Below are 18062 nucleotides of genomic sequence, written 5' to 3' on the forward strand. Positions count from 1 at the left end.
GATAAGATAAGCCCCATAGGGGTGAACTTCCCCAAAGGGCTTCTTTGCCTTTTCGATTTTCTTCTTCTCAGCTACATCCCAACAGGAGCTCTCCTTGTCTTATGCCGTCGAGTCGTCTTCAACCCATAACGATGCCATGGACACATCTCACCCAGAATGCTTCCCCCCCAGCTGCAATCATTCTGGTAGTGGATCCACAGAGTTTTCTTGGTCAAAATACTGAAGCGGTTTACCACTGCCTCCTTCCACACAGGAAGCTTGAGTCTTCGCCCTTGACTCTCTCCCATGTCTCTGCTGCCCGGCACAGGTGAGTTTTGGCTTGTAGCAGATTGCCTTCCACTCGCTAGCCACTTCCCAATCTAGGAATGGAATGGGAATGCCTCTGCCTGACTCTCCCTCCTGTAAATGAGACTGGTAGAGTACTGGGAACTCTCCAGGTGTGACCCTGAGATGGGGGAGTTCTCCTACCTTCTCTTAAATATCTCTCCCTCCACTTATGCCTTGGGCCCCATCCCCTCTCACCTCTTCAGGATACTTGCTTTAACCCTCTTCTGCTTAATATCGCTACATATTAAGTGCTAAATAGTGAAGTAGATACAAGATAATCAGATTGGTACCCATTATCGTATTCCCATGCTGTCATAAATAGCCTGGCCCTTACAGAGAGAGGAGAATTAAACAATACAGCTCGGGTAAAAGTGTTATCAATAATAGTGACCTTTTTTAAGCAGTTATATGTGTGCCACAGGCAAGGGTAGATAAAAGAAGCAGTGTGGCTCAGTGGAAAGAGCCCGGGCTTTGGAGTCAGAGGTCATGGGTTCTAATCCCAGCTCTGCCACTTATCGGCTGTGTGACTTTGGGGAAGTCACTTCACTTCTCTGTGACTCAGTGACCTCATCTGTAAAGTGGGGATGAAGACTGTGAGCCCCACGTGGGACAATTGGATCACCTTGTATCCTCCCCAGCACTTAGAACAGTGCTTTGCACATAGTAAGTGCTTAATAACTGCCATTATTACTATCATTATTATTATAAAATATAGGCAGATCAGACACAGTCCCTTTCCCACATGGGACACTCAGCTGTCTTTGAAGCAGCATGGCTCATTGGAAAGAGCACGGGCTTTGGAGTCAGAGGCCCTGGGTTCAAACCCCCGCTCCACCACTTGTCAGCTGTGTGACTTTGGGCAAGGCACTTCACTTCTCTGGGCCTCAGTTACCTCATTTGTAAAATGGCGATTAAGATTGTGAGCCCCCGTGGGACAACCTGATCACCTTGTAACCGCCCCAATGCTTAGAACAGTGCTTTGCACATAGTAAGCGCTTAATAAATAACATTATTATTATTATTATTATTACTGTCAACCACCCTCTTCTCCTGGAAACATTGTCTAACCTTGGCTTCACTGACACTGTCCCCTCCTGGTTCTCCTCCTATCTCTCTGGCTGCTCATACTCAGTCTCTTTCACCAGCTGCTCCTCTTCCTCCCACCCCCAGTGAGAGTATGTGTACCGAAAAGTTCAGTTCTGGTTCCCCTTCTATTTTCCATCTACACCCAAATCCCTTGGAGAACTCATTCGTTCCCATGGTTTCAACTGACATCTTTATGCAGTTGATTCCCCAAGCTCCATCTCCAGCCCTGATCTCTCTCCTTCTCTGCAGTCTTGCATCTCCTCCTGCCCTTAAGACATCTATATCTGGTTGACCCACAGTCACCCCAAACTTAACATGTCTAAAACAGATCTCCTTAGAGATCTCTAACTAAATTACTGAGAGTGATTTACCCATGGTCACAAAGCAGAGAAGCAGCAGAGCTAGGATTAGAGCCCAGATTCTCTACGTCCCAGGCATGTACTGTTCACTCAAAACCATGTTGGTGGCAACTAGTTACCACTTCCCAGTTAACACTCTATCTTCCTGCTCCACTTCCCCTGTAAATGACCTGAATGGGTTATATAACCCTGCTGCTTCGGCTCCATTCCGTATACACTCTTCTGAACCCCTGAAATATGGATTTTTTGTCTTCACTGTCCTCCCCAAATCATCCTTCTAGCAAAATCTAATGACCTCTACATTGTCCTAATCTGCCCTGACCTCTCCTCTTCCTTTAACGCTGCTGACATTTTCCAGTCTTTGTTTAAATTCATTCATTCATTCATTCAATCGTATTTATTGAGCGCTTACTGTGTGCAGGGCACTGTACTGAGAGCTTGGGAAGTACAAGTCAGCAACATATAGAGATGGTCCCTACCCAACAACGGGCTCAGAGTCTGGAAGGGGGAGACAGACAACAACACAAAACATGTAGACAGGTGTCAAAATCATCAGAACAAATAGAATGAGGAAGGCATGATTGAGGGCACCTTTTCTAGTCCTTCCGCATTCAGGTGCCACTCTGCATTAAATGGTGCCACTCTCACCTCATTTTTTAACTAGCTCTTTTATCCTTCTTGATTTTCTTTATACAGATCCTCTGTCTGACCCTACCATTAGAGTGGAAGTTCCTTGTGGGCAGGGGATATGTTACTTTCTGTACTTTTCAAGCACCTAGTTCAGTGAACAGCACCAAGCGGGAACTCAAGAAACGCTATTACTACTGCTACTACAACTACAACAACAACCACTACTACTAGTTTAGCTAATCACTTGGAATTAGTGGGGCAAATGCTATTACTACCGCTACTACAACTACAACAACAACCACTACTACTAGTTTAGCTAATCACTTGGAATTAGTGGGGCTTGTAGAGGAAGTCTTCTAGATTCACTTTTGGATCTTCTATATACCTCCTTGATGAATGCATCAGCCATCTCACCGACCTCCCTGACTCCAGTCTCTCCTTTCTCCAGCCTACGCATCACTCTGCTGCCAGGATCATTTTTCTAAAGCATCACGTCCCAGTTTCCAAGTGGAAGAGGGTGGGAATTTTGTACGAATGAATGCTTTTGTTTAGGACGGTTGGCCCACAATTCAGAACATTTTCTTTCCAATCAACAAGAACATTGGCAACAGCTGAGTTATGAGGAACATTTCTTGCGGTGTTGAAATGGATTGCTCTGAGGCAAAATAAAGTAATGCTACCCCATTGACATCTATTCAGGAATTGAGTGTGAAATCAGTATTCAGGCAGAAGTAAGGACTTTTCATATATGCTTTGTACTAATGCCCACGTAGGTCTAGGAGCAACAGTAAATCCCAATTATGGTAATTTTTGAAATAGAGGATATCCCTCAGAATCATCCACCGAAAGGGATTCTTCTTTCCAAAACTTAGCTGAAATGTTTTTTGGAATGTCAACATTGTGTTCTGAACAGAACTTTAGCCAGGCCTAATCGATCAATACAGTCATATTTATTGAGTGCTTACTGTGTGCAGAGCACTGAACTAAGAGCTTGGGAGAGTACAATATAACAGATTTGGTTGAGACATTCCCTGTACACACATGTTCTATGGATATCCAGATCTGAACGTGATCGTCCCCAAAATCAATAAATCTAAATAAATGTGAACCAACCGGTCAACAGGAGAAGCAGCATGGTTTATTGGATAGAATCCTAGCCTGGAGTCAAAAGGTCATGAGTTCTAATCCTGGCTCCACCATTTGCCTGCTGTGTCACCTTGGATAAGCCACTTTACTTCTCTGAGCTTCACTTACCGCATCTGAAAATGGGGATAGAAACTGTGAGCGCCACGTGGGGCAGGGACTGTGTCCAAACTGATTTGCTTGTAACCACGCCGGCATTTGGTTATTAATTATTATTATTATTATTATTACTGAGTGTTCACTGTGTGCAAAGCACTGTAGTAAGTGCTTGGGAGAAGTCAAAATAACAGTTGGTAGACACATACCCTGCCCACCACGTATCCTGTGGATATCCAGAGTTGAATGGGATTGTCCCTAAGATCAACAAATCCAAAGAGATGTGAATCAATTAATCAATCGATAGAGAGAGCTTGGATGGTCTAAATCTGTAACTACATAATTCCCCACCTGTGGGATAACCCATCCAAGAACATGTATCATTAATTTCAAGGGCTGTCAGGAGGGAGAGATATTTTATGAGTGGTTCACCACCTGTAATTAATAGGAACCTGCTGGATGGGAATAAATCTTTGCACTAATCAATTCATTGATTGTTATTATTATTATTACTGAGTGTTCACTGTGTGCAGAGCACTGTAGTAAGTGCAGATGAGGTAACTGAGGCACAGAGAAGTGAAGTTATTTGCTCAAGGCCACAGAGCAGAAAAGTGGCGGATCTGGGATTAGAACCCGTGACCTTCTGATTTCCAGGCCTGTGCTCCAAACATTAGGCCATGCAGCTTTATTTCAGGAACAAAGCAGTGATTCGGTATGTTACAATGCATTAGTTACCTAATAATTTGACCTGCAAGATTTCCACACATTCACCACCACAAATAGTGCCAGTCGAATTTGGAAATAAATTTCATAAAAACTTGCCTATTCATTTTCTTGAAACATCGTACAGTTTATGGATCTTGGCTAGAATATTTTCATTCAGAACTTAGAGGCAGACATTCTTTGAAGGACTGGAGAAAAATCTAGTCAGCTACTTCCGAATTTGTGGAATTAGGAAAAGACAGGGAAGGTAAACAACTGTCAAAGGAGTATTTTGAAGACATTTTCATTACTCCCTGTGTTCCTTTTGAAGGTGGCTTCTGGCTTCTCTACATATAAGACCACATTAGGCTATAGATTATGTTCTCTCCAGGACATTCCTCCCCCCCAAATAGACACAAGAGGACCTTCCCAGCAGTATCCTCAGAGGAGCTCTCCTCCCTCCTCTCAAGTGCTACTCTGGCCACCTGTGCTTCTGACCCCATTCCCTCTCATCTCATGAAATCTCTCGCTCCTTCTCTTCTACCCTCCTTAACTTCCATCTTCAACCACTCACTCTCCACTGGTTCCTTCCCCTCTGCCTTCAAACATGCCCATGTCTCTCCCATCCTAAAAAAACCCTCTCTTGACCCCACCTCACCTTCTAGTTATCTCCCCATATCCCTCTTACCATTCCTTTCCAAACTCCTTGAACGAGTTGTCTACATGTGCTGCCTCGAATTCCTCAACACCAACTCTCTCCTCGACCCCCTCCAGTCTGGCTTCTGTCCCCTACATACCACGGAAACTGCCCTCTCAAAGGTCACCAATGACCTCCTGCTTGCCAAATCCAATGGCTCATACTCCATCCTAATCCTCCTCGACTTCTCAGCTGCCTTCGACACTGTGGACCACCCCCTTCTCCTCAACATGCTATCTGACCTTGGATTCACAGACTCCGTCCTCTCCTGGTTCTCCTCTTATCTCTCCGGTCATTCATTCTCAGTCTCTTTTGCAGGCTCCTCCTCCCCCTCCCATCCCCTTACTGCGGGGGTTCCCCAAGGTTCAGTGCTTGGTCCCCTTCTGTTCTCAATCCACACGCACTCCCGTGGTGACCTCATTCGCTCCCATGGCTTCAACTATCATCTCTACACTGATCATACCCAGATCTACATCTCTGCCCCTGCTCTCTCCCCCTTCCTCGAAGCTCGCATCTCCTCCTGTCTTCAGGACATCTCCATCTGGATGTCCGCCCGCCACCTAAAGCTCAACATGTCCAAGACTGAACTCCTTGTCTTCCCTCCCAAACCCTGCCCTCTCCCTGACTTTCCCATCTCTGTTAACGTCACTACCATCCTTCCCGTCTCACAAGCCCACAACCTTGGTGTCATCCTCGACTCCGCTCTCTCATCCACCCCTCACATCCAAGCTGTCACCAAAACCTGCCGGTCTCAGCTCCGCAACATTGCCAAGATCCGCCCTTTCTTCTCCATCCAAACCGCTATCCTGCTCATTCAAGCTCTCATCCTATCCCATCTGGACTACTGGATCAGCCTTCTCTCTGATCTTCCATCCTTGTGTCTCTCTCCACTTCAATCCATACTTCATACTGCTGCCCGGATTGTCTTTGTCCAGAAACGCTCTGGGCATGTTACTCCCCTCCTCAAAAATCTCCAGCGGCTACCAATCAATCTGCGCATCAGCTCACCCTGGGCTTCAAGGCTCTCCATCACCTCGCCCCCTCCTACCTCACCTCCCTTCTCTCCTTCTCCAGCCCACCCCGCACCCTCCGCTCCTCTGCCGCTAATCTCCTCATCGTACCTCTTTCTCGCCTGTCCCGCCATCGACCCCCGGCCCACGTCATCCCCCGGGCCTGGAATGCCCTCCCTCTGCCCATCCACCAAGCTAGCTCTCTTTCTCCCTTCAAGGCCCTACTGAGAGCTCACCTCCTCCAGGAGGCCTTCCCAGACTGAGCCCCTTCCTGCTTCTCCACCTCGTCCCCCTCTCCATCCTTCCCATCTTACCTCCTTCCCTTCCCCACAGCACCTGTATATATGTATATATGTTTGTACATATTTATTACTCTATTTATTTATTTATTTTATTTGTGCATATCTATTCTATTTATTTTATTTTGTTAGTATGTTTGGTTTTGTTCTCTGTCTCCCCGTTTTAGACTGTGAGCCCACTGTTGGGTGGGACTGTCTCTATATGTTGCCAACTTGTACTTCCCAAGCGCTTAGTACAGTGCTCTGCACACAGTAAGTGCTCAATAAATATGATTGATTGATTGATCAATGACATCATAGTGTTCTCATACAATAGTCTGTCACAATTGTCTGACTCTTACAAAGCCTTATTTATCTGCCATGTGACTTTGGGCAAATCACTTAACTTTTCTGTACCTCAGTTACCTCAACTGTAAAAATGGGGTTGAAGACTGTGAGCCTCGTGTGGGTCATGGACTGTGACCCATTTGATGAGCTTGTATCTACCCCAGGGCTTAGAACAGTGCCTGGAACATAGTAAATTCTTAACAAATTCCATAAGAAAAAGAGGGAAGAATTAACCTGAGTATAGCTAAGCTAAAGTTATGGTAATAATAATAGCATTTGTTAAATGTTTACTAAGTACCACTGGATGGGGTCAATACAGTAGGGAAGCAGCTTGGCTTTGTGGAAAGAGCCCAGGATTGGGAGTCAGAGGTCATGGGTTCTAATTCCAGTTCTGCCACTTGTCTGCTCTGTGACCTTGGCCAAGTCACGTGACTTCTCTGTGCCTCAGTTGCCTCATCTGTAAAATGCGGATTGAGACTGTGAGGCCCATGTGGGACAAGCTGATTACCTTGTATTCACCCCAGAGCTTAGAAAGTGCTTGGCACATAGTAAGTGCTTAACAAATACCACAATTATTATTATTATAGTCAGCAAGACACAGCCCTGTCCTGCATAGGGCTTACAGTCTAAGGGGGAGGGATAACAGGTATTGAATTCCCATTTTATGGATGAGGAAACTGAGGCACAGAGAAGTGAAGGTAAAGCCAAGATTAGACCCCTCTGGTCTCCTGATTCCCAGCCCTGTGTTCTTTCCATTGGGCCATGTTGCTTCTCAAAGAATAAGTTGGGAATTTTAGATATCAGTTTCTCCCTTCTCTCTACCCACCCATGCACTCATTTCCCTCAGCTTGCCTTTTATCCTGCTGGTTTGGTGCTTTCCCAGCCAAACCATTCTCTCTTATTTTGTCTTTCCAGACTCTGCTAGATGCCCCTTTTCAACTTTCTTGGCCCCTCTTTCTCTCTTTTCCAAACTTCCTGCCCTCGCGGCCCCCTTTCCCCTTCTTTCATCTTTAAAACCCCCTCCATCCAGGACCTTTCTTTCTCAGCATTTCCAGCCCAAGAGGCTTCTTTCTGACTCTCCAGAGCCCCTTCTCGGACTTTCTGGCCTCTTTATTCATTCATTCATTCAATCGTATTTATTGAGCGCTTACTGTGTGCAGAGCACTGTACTAAGCGCTTGGGAAGTACAAGTTGGCAACATATAGAGACGGTCCCTTTACATTCTCAGTCATGACCACCCTGAGCTTGCTGACTTTCTCAGCTCTGTGCCTTTGGCTTTGGGCTCTGGCTTCTGGCCAGGCACACTAGGTTGTGATTGTTTGTCTGCTCTCTCCCTCCCTGCAGTCCAAACATGTCCAGTGAGATGTGGATGCGATGACAGCTCAGAGCATTTATGACTTGTTCCTCGGAGCAAATAGCATTGGATGTTTCCATCCCGTACTTAGAGAACCAGTCGAAAGTAGCTTGAAGAAGAATGCTGTTGCAAGATTGAAAATTGAGAGCTGAAAAGAGGATAGAAATCAATGGAAATCAGTCGATCATTGGTGCTTATTGAACCCTTTCTGTCTTCAGGGCACCGGTCTAAATATTTGGGAGAGTACAATGGGGTATCAGGCTTCCAGGAGTACGCCAGAGTCAGTATGCCAAGCCTGAGCTGTTTGTTAAACAAGTGGCGATGTCTAAAAGCATGAAGCAGAAGCAGCATAGACTAGTGGAAAGACCACTAGGAGAACTAGGTAGAAGCAACATGGCCCAGTGGATAGAGCACGGGCTCAGGAGTCAGAAGGTCAAGGGTTCTAATCCCAGCTCTGCCACTTGCCTGCTGTGTGACCTCGGGCAAGTCACTTCACTTGACTGTGCCTCAGTTGCCTCACCTGCAAAATGAGGATTAAGTTTATAAGCCCGATGTGGGACGGAGACTGTGTCCAACCTGATTTGTTTCTATTACCCTGCAGCACTTAGTACAGTACCTGTCACATAATAATCACTTAACAAATACTGCAATTGTCACTTAACATCTTTATAATAATAGCAATAAGAATTATGGTATTTGTTAAGCGCTTACTATGTGCCAAGCACTGTTCTTTATTACTTGTACATATCTATCCTATTTATTTTATTTTCTTAGTATGTTTGGTTTTGTTCTCTGTCTCCCCCTTTTAGACTGTGAGCCCACTCTTGGGCAGGGACTGTCTCTATATGTTGCCAATTTGTACTTCCCAAGTGCTTAGTACAGTGCTCTGCACATAGTAAGCACTCAATAAATACGATTGATGTTGATGATGATGTTCTAAGTGCTGGGGTAGGTACAAGGTAATCAGTTGACCCATGTGGGGCTCACAGTTTAAATCCCCATTTTACAGATGAGATCACTGAGGCACAGAGAAGTTAAGTGGCTTGCCCAAAGTCACAGTGCTGACAAGTGGCAGAGTAGGGATTAGAACCCACAACCTCTGACTCCCAAGTCTGTGCTCTTTCAACTAAGCCGCACTGCTTTATGTCTCAGTCTCTTCATCTGTAAAGTGGGACAAAATTACCTGGTCTTCCTTCCCCTTGTACAGAGACTGCGTATGATCTGATTATATCTTATAATAATCAAAGTTATTATTTTAGCACACCAGGGGTCAGCGAAAATCTGAGTGGACTATTCCCAATACCCACAGCCCATAGGGATTTATATTCAGTGATTTCCCTGGGAATTTGGGCCATGTCATAGTTGGGGAGTGAGAGAGGATCCAGCTGACAATGAGAGGCTGTGTCAGCAGAGTACACTTTGGGAAGCAACAGTTTGTGTTCATGGGTGTGATGAAAGAATGGAAGCACAAGTCTTCCCCAGCAATATATAATAATTATAATAATAATAATAATGACTTTTATTAAGTGCTTACTAGGCGCAAAGCACTGTTCTAAGCTCTGGGGAGGTTACAATTCATTCATTCATTCAATCATATTTATTGAGCGCTTACTGTGTGCAGAGCACTGTACTAAGCACTTGGGAAGTACAAGTTGGCAACATATAGAGACGGTCCCTACCCAACAACGGGCTCACAGTCTAGAAGGAGGAGGTCAGACAACAAAACAGAACATGTGGACAGGTGTCAAGTCATCAGAATAAATAGATGTAAAGCTAGAAGCACATCATTAACAAAATAAATAGAATAGTAAATATGTACAAGTAAATAAATGTCATTATTATCATTATTATATCTACCCCAGTGCTTAGTATACTGCTTGGGATATAATAAGTCCTTAACAAATGCCACAATTATGGTTATGATGATTATTATTCTCATTTTATCTGCCAACCTAAGTGATCTCCTGGCTCATAGCACATTAGCTTCCTTCTTCCCTACCCAACAGTGGGCTCACAGTCAAGGTGATCAGGTTGTCCCAAGGGGGGCTCACAGTCATAATCCCCATTTTACAGAGGAGGTAACTGAGGCCCAGAGAAGTGAAGTGACTTGCCCAAAGTCACACAGCTGACAAATGGTGGAGCCGGGATTTGAACCCCTGACCTCTGACTCCAAAGCCCATGAAAAATTGAGTGAATAGAAGAACTGAGTGTATGTATTCTACAATTTCCCCTCTCAGTGTCACACCTGGAGAGTTTCCAGTCCTCTACCAGTATCGACTATGGGAGGGCGAGTCAAGCAGAGGCCTGCCCATTCCATTCCTAGCTTGGGCAGTGGCTAGAGAGTGGAAGGCAATCCACTATAAGTCAAAACTCACCCATGCTGGGTAGCAATCAATCAATCAATCGTATTTATTGAGCGCTTACTGTGTGCAGAGCACTGTACTAAGCACTTGGGAAGCACAGTAGCAGCGGCGTAGGAGAGACTCTAGGGTGGAAACTCAAGTTTTTGCACAGAAGGAGGCAATGGTCAACCACTTTTGGTCAACCACTTTCCGATTTTTACCAAGAAAACTCTATGAATCCACTACCAGAACAATTGCAGATGGAGGTGGGGTGTACTGGGAGAGATTTATCCATGGTGTTGCTATGATTCGGAGATGACTCGGCAGCATAAGACAAGACAATCTTCCAATTCAAGCATTGAATTATTCGCTTCTTCTTTCTAGTCTTTTTCTCCTATGAGAGGCAGCCTGCTGCACGACTGTGGGTAAGTCACTTAATTTCTCTGTGCCCATGTTTCCCCACCTGAAAAATGGGGATACAACAACTGTGCCCCCTCCTTCTTAGACTGTGGGACAGGACCTGAGTTCGATCTGATTTTCTCATAACTACTTCAACGTTTGGCACAAAGTAAGTAAATGCAATTATTAGTATCATCTTCTGTTTGATGCTCCCCTTAGGTTGTGGGCCAGTACCTTGGACTTTACAGTACTTTGCAAAGTACTTAGTACAGAGTACACGGTGGGGGCTTGATGAATGCAACTGATTGATGGATAACCACCGGCTGAAGAATTTGAAAGAGGCTTCCCCCACCAGAGATGACAGGGAAATATTAGTGTATCTAGTAGTGATGGAGCTTAGTTAACAATGGTCCCACCTTTTTAATGGTATTTATTAAATGTTTATAATGTCCCAGGCACTGTATTAGAGTAGCAGCATGGCCTAGTGGTACAAGCATGGGCTTGGGAGTCCGAGGTCATGGGTTCTAATCCCTGCTCCACCACTTTCATTCAATCGTATTTATTGAGCGCTTACTGTGTGCACAGCACTGTACTAAGCGCTTGGGAAGTACAAGTTGGCAACATATAGAGACGGTCCCTACCCAACAGCGGGTTCACACTTGTCTGCTGTGTGACCCTGGGCAAGTCACTTTACTTCTCTGGGCCTCAGTTCCCTCTTCTGTAAAATGAGGATTGAGACTGTGAGCCCCGTGTGGGGCCTGATTACCTTGTATTTACCCCAGGGCTTAGAACAGTGCTTGACACATAGTAAGCGCTTAACAAATATCATTATTATTATCATTATTATTATTATTATTATTATTAAGTGCTGGGTTAGATACAAGAAAATCGTGCTGAACATGATCCCTGTCCCAAACAGGGCTCAGTCTTAATCCCCATTTTACAGATGTGGGAACTGAGGCAGAGAGACTCCCAGCCCCTGCTAAATCCACTAGGCCATGTTCCTTTGGCTCGCAGCCAGACAAACCCCAGGGACCCTGTGTGAAGTGTCAGTCAGAGGGTTCAAAGGCAGTCCCTCAAGGCTCAGTTCTGGAGGTCCCCTTCTACTCTCCATCTATGCCCAATCCCTTGGAGAACTCACTCACTCCCATTAGTGGAAAGAGCATGGGCTTCGGAGTCAGAGGTCATGGGTTCAAATCCCTGCTCCGCCAATTGTCAGCTGTGTGACTTTGGATAAGTCACTTAACTTCTCTGTGCCTCCATCTGTAAAATGGGGATGAAGACTGTGAGCCCCACGAGAGACAACCTGATTACCTTGTATCTACCCCAGTACTTAGAACAGTGCTTGGCTAACAAACACCAAAATTATAATTATTCATTTATTCAATTGTATTATTATTATTACCTCTATGCAGATAAATCTACCTATCCATCCAGCTCTGACTATTCTCTGCAGTCTCACATTTCCTCTTGCTTTCAGAACATCTCTACTGGGTGACCCATGAGCATCTTAAAATTAACATGTCCGAAACAGAACTTCTCATCTTCCAATCCAAACCATCTCTTCTTCTTGACTTTCCCACACTGTCGACAACATCACCATCCTGTCTGTCTCGTAAACCCATAGCCTTGGCATTATCCTCAACTCATCTCTTTCATCCAGCCCATATTTCAATCTGTCACCAAATCCTGTCTGTTCTACCTGTACAACTTCGCTAAAATCTGCTCTTTCCTCTCCAACTACCACGTCAGTCTCCTTGCTGACCTCCCTGCCTCCTTTCTCTCCCGACCTCAGTCTCCTCTACTCTTCACTCTCCTGCCTGGATCATTTTTTTTACAAAACTGTTCAGCCCATGTTTCCCCACTCCCCAAGAAACTCCTGTGGTTGCCAATCCACTTCCACACAAGCAGAAACTTCTTACTATTGGATTTAAAGCGCTCAGTCACCTTGCCCTCTCCTATCTTACATTTGCTTATCTTCTACTACAATGCAGCATGCTCACTTCAGTCTTCTATTGCCAACCTATTCACTGTACCTCGATCTCCTCTAACTTGCCGGCAACCCAGGTCCTGCCTCTGGTCTGGAAATCCCTCCCTTTTCACATCCAACAGGTCATGAAACCATAAAACCTTATGAAAAATTACATCTCCTCCAAGAGGCCTTCCCTGACTAAATCCTCGTTTCCCCTTCTCCCTCTCTCTTCTGTATTCCCCTTGCACTTGGATTTGTTCCTTATAGTCAGCCCACCTCTGTCTCACAGCATTCATTCATTCATTTAATCGTATTTATTGAGCGCTTACTGTGTGCAGAGCACTGTGCTAAATGCTTGGGAAGTACAAGTTGGCAACATATAGAGATGGTCCCTACCCAACAACGGTCTCACAGACACCCATAATATAGAGAAGCAGCATGGCATATTGCATAGAGCCCGAGGCTGGGATTCAGAAGGTCATCTGTTCATTCATTCATTCATTCAATCGTATTTATTGAGCGCTTACTGTGTGCAGAGCACTGTACTAAGCGCTTGGGAAGTCCAAGTTGGCAACATATAGAGACGGTCCCTACCCAAAAGTGGGCTCACAGTCTAGAAGGGGGAGCCAGACAACAAAACAAAACATATTAACAAAATAAAATAAATAGAATAAATATGTACAAGTAAAATAAATAAATAATCTGTTCTAATCCAGCTCTGACAGTTATCTGCTGTGTGACCTTGGGCAAGTTACTTCACTTTTCTGAGCCTCAGTCACCTCATGTGTAAACTGAGGATTGAGACGGTGAGCCACAAGTGGGACAGGGACTGCGTTCAACCCAATTGGCTTGTGTCCACCCCAGCGCTTCGTACAGTGCCTGGCACATAGTAAGCGTTTAACACATACCACTATTATTATTATTTTAAGAGAGAAGAGGGCCAGCATCTTGATAAAGTGTGAAAGGATGGGGTCTGAGGTGCAGGCGGAGAGTACAAAAGAATCAAGTGAATCCAAGTGGAGAAGCAGCGTGGCTCAGTGGAAAGAGCCCAGACTTTGGAGTCAGAGGTCATGGGTTCAAATCCCGGCTCCACCAATTGTCAGCTGTGTGACTTTGGGCAAGTCACTTCACTTCTCCAAGCCTCAGTTCCCTCATCTGTAAAATGGGGATGAAGCCTGTGAGCCCCCCGTGGAACAACCTGATTACCTTGTACCCCCCCAGCGCTTAGAGCAGTGCTTTGCACATAGTAAGCACTTAATAAATGCCATTATTATTATTATTATTATTATTATTATTATCCCTGACCACAAGGTGTTTCCAATCTCAGAGTCCTTAGCTTTCAAGCGCATGGGAGAATGCGACGGAATTAAGCTACTCATTTCCGACCCTCAAGGGGCTGTCTAGGAAGACAGAAATTCCCATCTAGTGGGAATCCAATGATCAAAGCTGCATCTCTTGAGAGCATGAATATAGGCTAAAGGAAAGAAGCTCTGAGGGGAGAGGGAACACCCAAAATAGCAATGGAACTTTTGCAGAGGCCAAACAGCTCTGTTTGTCAGTTTCCAGACAAACTCACACTGTCGAGCAGATATCTAAATGCATTACAGGACCTTCTCCTGATGCTGGAGACTTGGGAAATTAAGACACCATTTACACAAGTCACTGTGGGATGATCTTTTATTAGCTTCCAAAGTTATAATCCTGTCCGTGCATAAATCCTGTCCCGACACATATCTGGGTAAGTTTTTTTTTTCCATTCTTGTTAACCTAATTTGACTTCACCTCATTTAGCTTAGTTGTTCACAGTAATTGCCAAGAAATAACCCCCCTTTTTTTTTTTTAACCCCAAAAACAGTGCTAGGAAAATCTAATCAGCCCACCATACGAGCAGAAAATTTCAAACCAGCACATGTGTTCTCAAGACAGTAAACGTTTCCTGCAGAAAAAAGAGAAAAGTTATGTTAGCAGAATGCTGCCGAGAAGCCCAGAGCATATGGTTTATACTGATATAAATAGAGGATTTACCCTCTAAGCTCAGGGTCACTGGGAAAGTGCAGTTTGAAACGGAGGGACAGACCCCCTCAGGGCTTCACCATTTCTCACACATTTGTACTTCCATTTTGACTCCCTTCCATACTTGCTCAAATCCTGTTAATTTATCCCATTTTTCCACACATGCTTTCGTGGCCTGGTGGAAAGAGCATGGACCTGAGAGAGGACCTGGTTTCTAATACTGGCCCTTCTCTGTGACCTTGGGAAACTCAGTTCACTTCTCTGTGCCTCAGTTCCCTCATCTGCAAAATGGGGGTTCAATACCTGTTCTCCCTCCTACTTGGAATGTGAGCCCCATGTAGGACCTGATTATCTTCTATAGAAGATAATATATATCTTATAGAGAAGCAGCGTGACTCAGTGGAAAGAGTCAGAGGTCAGGGGTTCAAATCCCGGCTCTGCCAATTGTCAGCTGTGTGACTTTGGGCAAGTCACTTCACTTCTCTGGGCCTCAGTTCCCTCATCTGTAAAATGGGGATTAAGACTGTGAGCCCCCCGTGGGACAACCTGATCACCTTGTAATCTCCTCAGCGCTTAGAATAGTGCTTTGCATATAGTAAGTGGTTAATATTCATTCATTCATTCAATTGTATTTATTGAGTGCTTACTGTGTGCAGAGCACTGTACTAAGCACTTGGGAAGTACAAGTTGGCAACATATAGAGATGGTCGCTACCCAACAACGGGCTCACAGTCTAGAAGGGGGAGTCAGACAACAAAACAGAACATGTGGACAGGTGTCAAGTCATCAGAATAAATAGACATGAAGCTAGGAGCACATCATTAACAAAATAAATAGAATAGTAAATATGTACAAGTAAATAAATGTCATTATTATCATTATTATATTTACCCCAGTGCTTAGTATACTGCTTGGGATATAATAAGTCCTTAACAAATGCCACAATTATGGTTATGATGATTATTATTCTCATTTTATGTGCCAACCTAAGTGACCTTCTGGCTCATAGCACATTAGCTTCCTTCTTCCCTCCCCCTGGAGCCAACTCCAACCTCACATATGTTCAGATGCTCTAGCCGGTGCCTCTCATAACACCCCAATGGCTTTTTGGTTTCTTATCTACATAATCAGATCCGGTGGTTGAAAGGGACCATGGGGTTATTTTGGCTTTGTTCTGCCTATATTTGCTGGCAATATCGGCTAGAAACACATTCCAGAGATCTGAGAGAAGGAGCCATTGTTGGGGGAAAAAAACTGCACAGTTTATAGATTTTTCAGTATATACTTGAGCATAAACATAAATGACTGCTATTGAAATGAAAGCCAGGACACCCAAATAGAAAATCGAACACGGTTTTCCCTTATTTTGAAGGGCAAGTACATTCATTTCTGGGGATTAGCAAGGGGCAAACGACATTATAGGGACTCAATGATTTCTGCTTTCAGTTTTTGATACAACTTTGTCCTCCATTCTACCAAATACAGGAACAAACACAGTTTTCAAAGTACGGGAGAATTGAGCCCATACTCTTCTTGCTAGTGCTTCTTTCCTACCCTGGGGAGTGTGTTGCTTTTAATGTACCAAAAGGGACTGAGGCCTGGATCCTTGAGTTAATAATAATAATGATAATAATAATAATAATAATAATAATGGTATTTGTTAAGCATTTACTATGTGTGAAGCACTGTTCTAAGCACTGCGGGGGATACAAGGTGATCATGTTGTCCCAAGTGGGGCTCACAGACTTAATCTCCATTTTACAGATGAGGTCACTGAGGCAAAAAGAAGTGAAGTGACTTGCCCAAAGTCACACAGCAGACAAATGGTGGAGCTGGGATTAGAACCCATGAAATCTGACTCTCAAGCCCAGGCTCTTTCCACTGAGCCACGCTGCTTCTCTACTCTGTATTCTGAGTTCAATTCTGTATTCTGCCATTATCTTGCTAAATGGTCCTAGATAATTCCCTTGTAATAATAATAATAATAATGGAATTTATTAAGCACTTACTATGTGCAAAGCACTGTTCTAAGCGCTGGGGAGGTTTCAAGGTGATCAGGTTGTCCCATGGGGGGCTCACAGTCTTTATCCCCATTTTATGGATGAGGGAACTGAGGCACAGAGAAGTTAAGTGACTTGCCCAAAGTCACACAGCTGACAATTGTTTGAGTGGGGATTTGAACCCATGACCTGTGACTCCAAAGCCCGGGCTCTTTCCACTGTGCCACGCTCCTTATCTTCTATGATCCTCAGATTTAATCTTTTCATCAAGCAGTGGGGTTGGCTGACACCCCTGTGGGGTAAGGAACTCCAACCTACATAAATTCTTGCTAATAATACTCGTGACATTTGGTAAGCACAGTAGAAGCAGCGTAGCTTAGTGGAAAGAGCCCAGGCTTGGGAGTCAGAGGACACGGGTTCTAATCCCGGCTCCACCACTTGTCTGCTATGTGACCTTGGGTAAGTCAGTTAACTTCTCTGTGCCTCAGTTACCTCATCTGCAAATGGGGAGTAAGACTGTGAGCCCCATGTGGGACAACCTGATGACCTTGTATCTACCCCAGCACTTAGAACAGTGCTTGGAACATAGTAAGTGATTAACAAATACCATAATTATTATTATTGTTATTACTTACTATGTGCCAAGAGCTGGAGTGGATGCACTATAAACAAATAGAGCACAATCAGTATCCTCAGTCTAAGTCAATTAGACAATCAGCGGCATTTATTGTGCATTTTGTGCAGAGCACTGTACTAAGTGCTTGGGTAGTGCAGTACAACGGAGTTGGTACACAGAAAGACTTTACAGACTAAAAGGGGAGACAGACATTTAAAAATTACAGATATGAATATAAGTGGCATGACGCTGAAAGAGGGGTGAATATCAACTACGAAGTGGAAGGGAGAACTGATATTGAATTCCCATTTAAAATATGAGGAAACCGAAGCACCGAAAAGCCACTTGGGCAAGCCACTTCACTTCTCTGGGCCTCACTTACCTCATTTGTAAAATGGGATAAAGAATGTGAGCACCATGTGGGACATGGACTACGAAGTACCATAATAAATTAAGTGACTTAACCAAGGTCACAGAGCAGGCAAGGGGAAGATCCGTGATTAGAACCCAGGTCCCCTGACAGCCAGGCCACTCAGTTACATGGCTTCTCATGCTGCTTATCATCATCAATGGTATTTACTGAGCGCCTAATATGTGCAGAGCACTGTACTAAGGCTTGGAAGAGTACTATACAACTGACAGTGCTAACCACGCTGAATAACCATCACAGTTTCTGAGGCAGCACAGGAA

This window comes from Tachyglossus aculeatus, chromosome 3, assembly GCF_015852505.1.
Source record: "Tachyglossus aculeatus isolate mTacAcu1 chromosome 3, mTacAcu1.pri, whole genome shotgun sequence".
Classification (NCBI taxonomy): domain Eukaryota; kingdom Metazoa; phylum Chordata; class Mammalia; order Monotremata; family Tachyglossidae; genus Tachyglossus; species Tachyglossus aculeatus.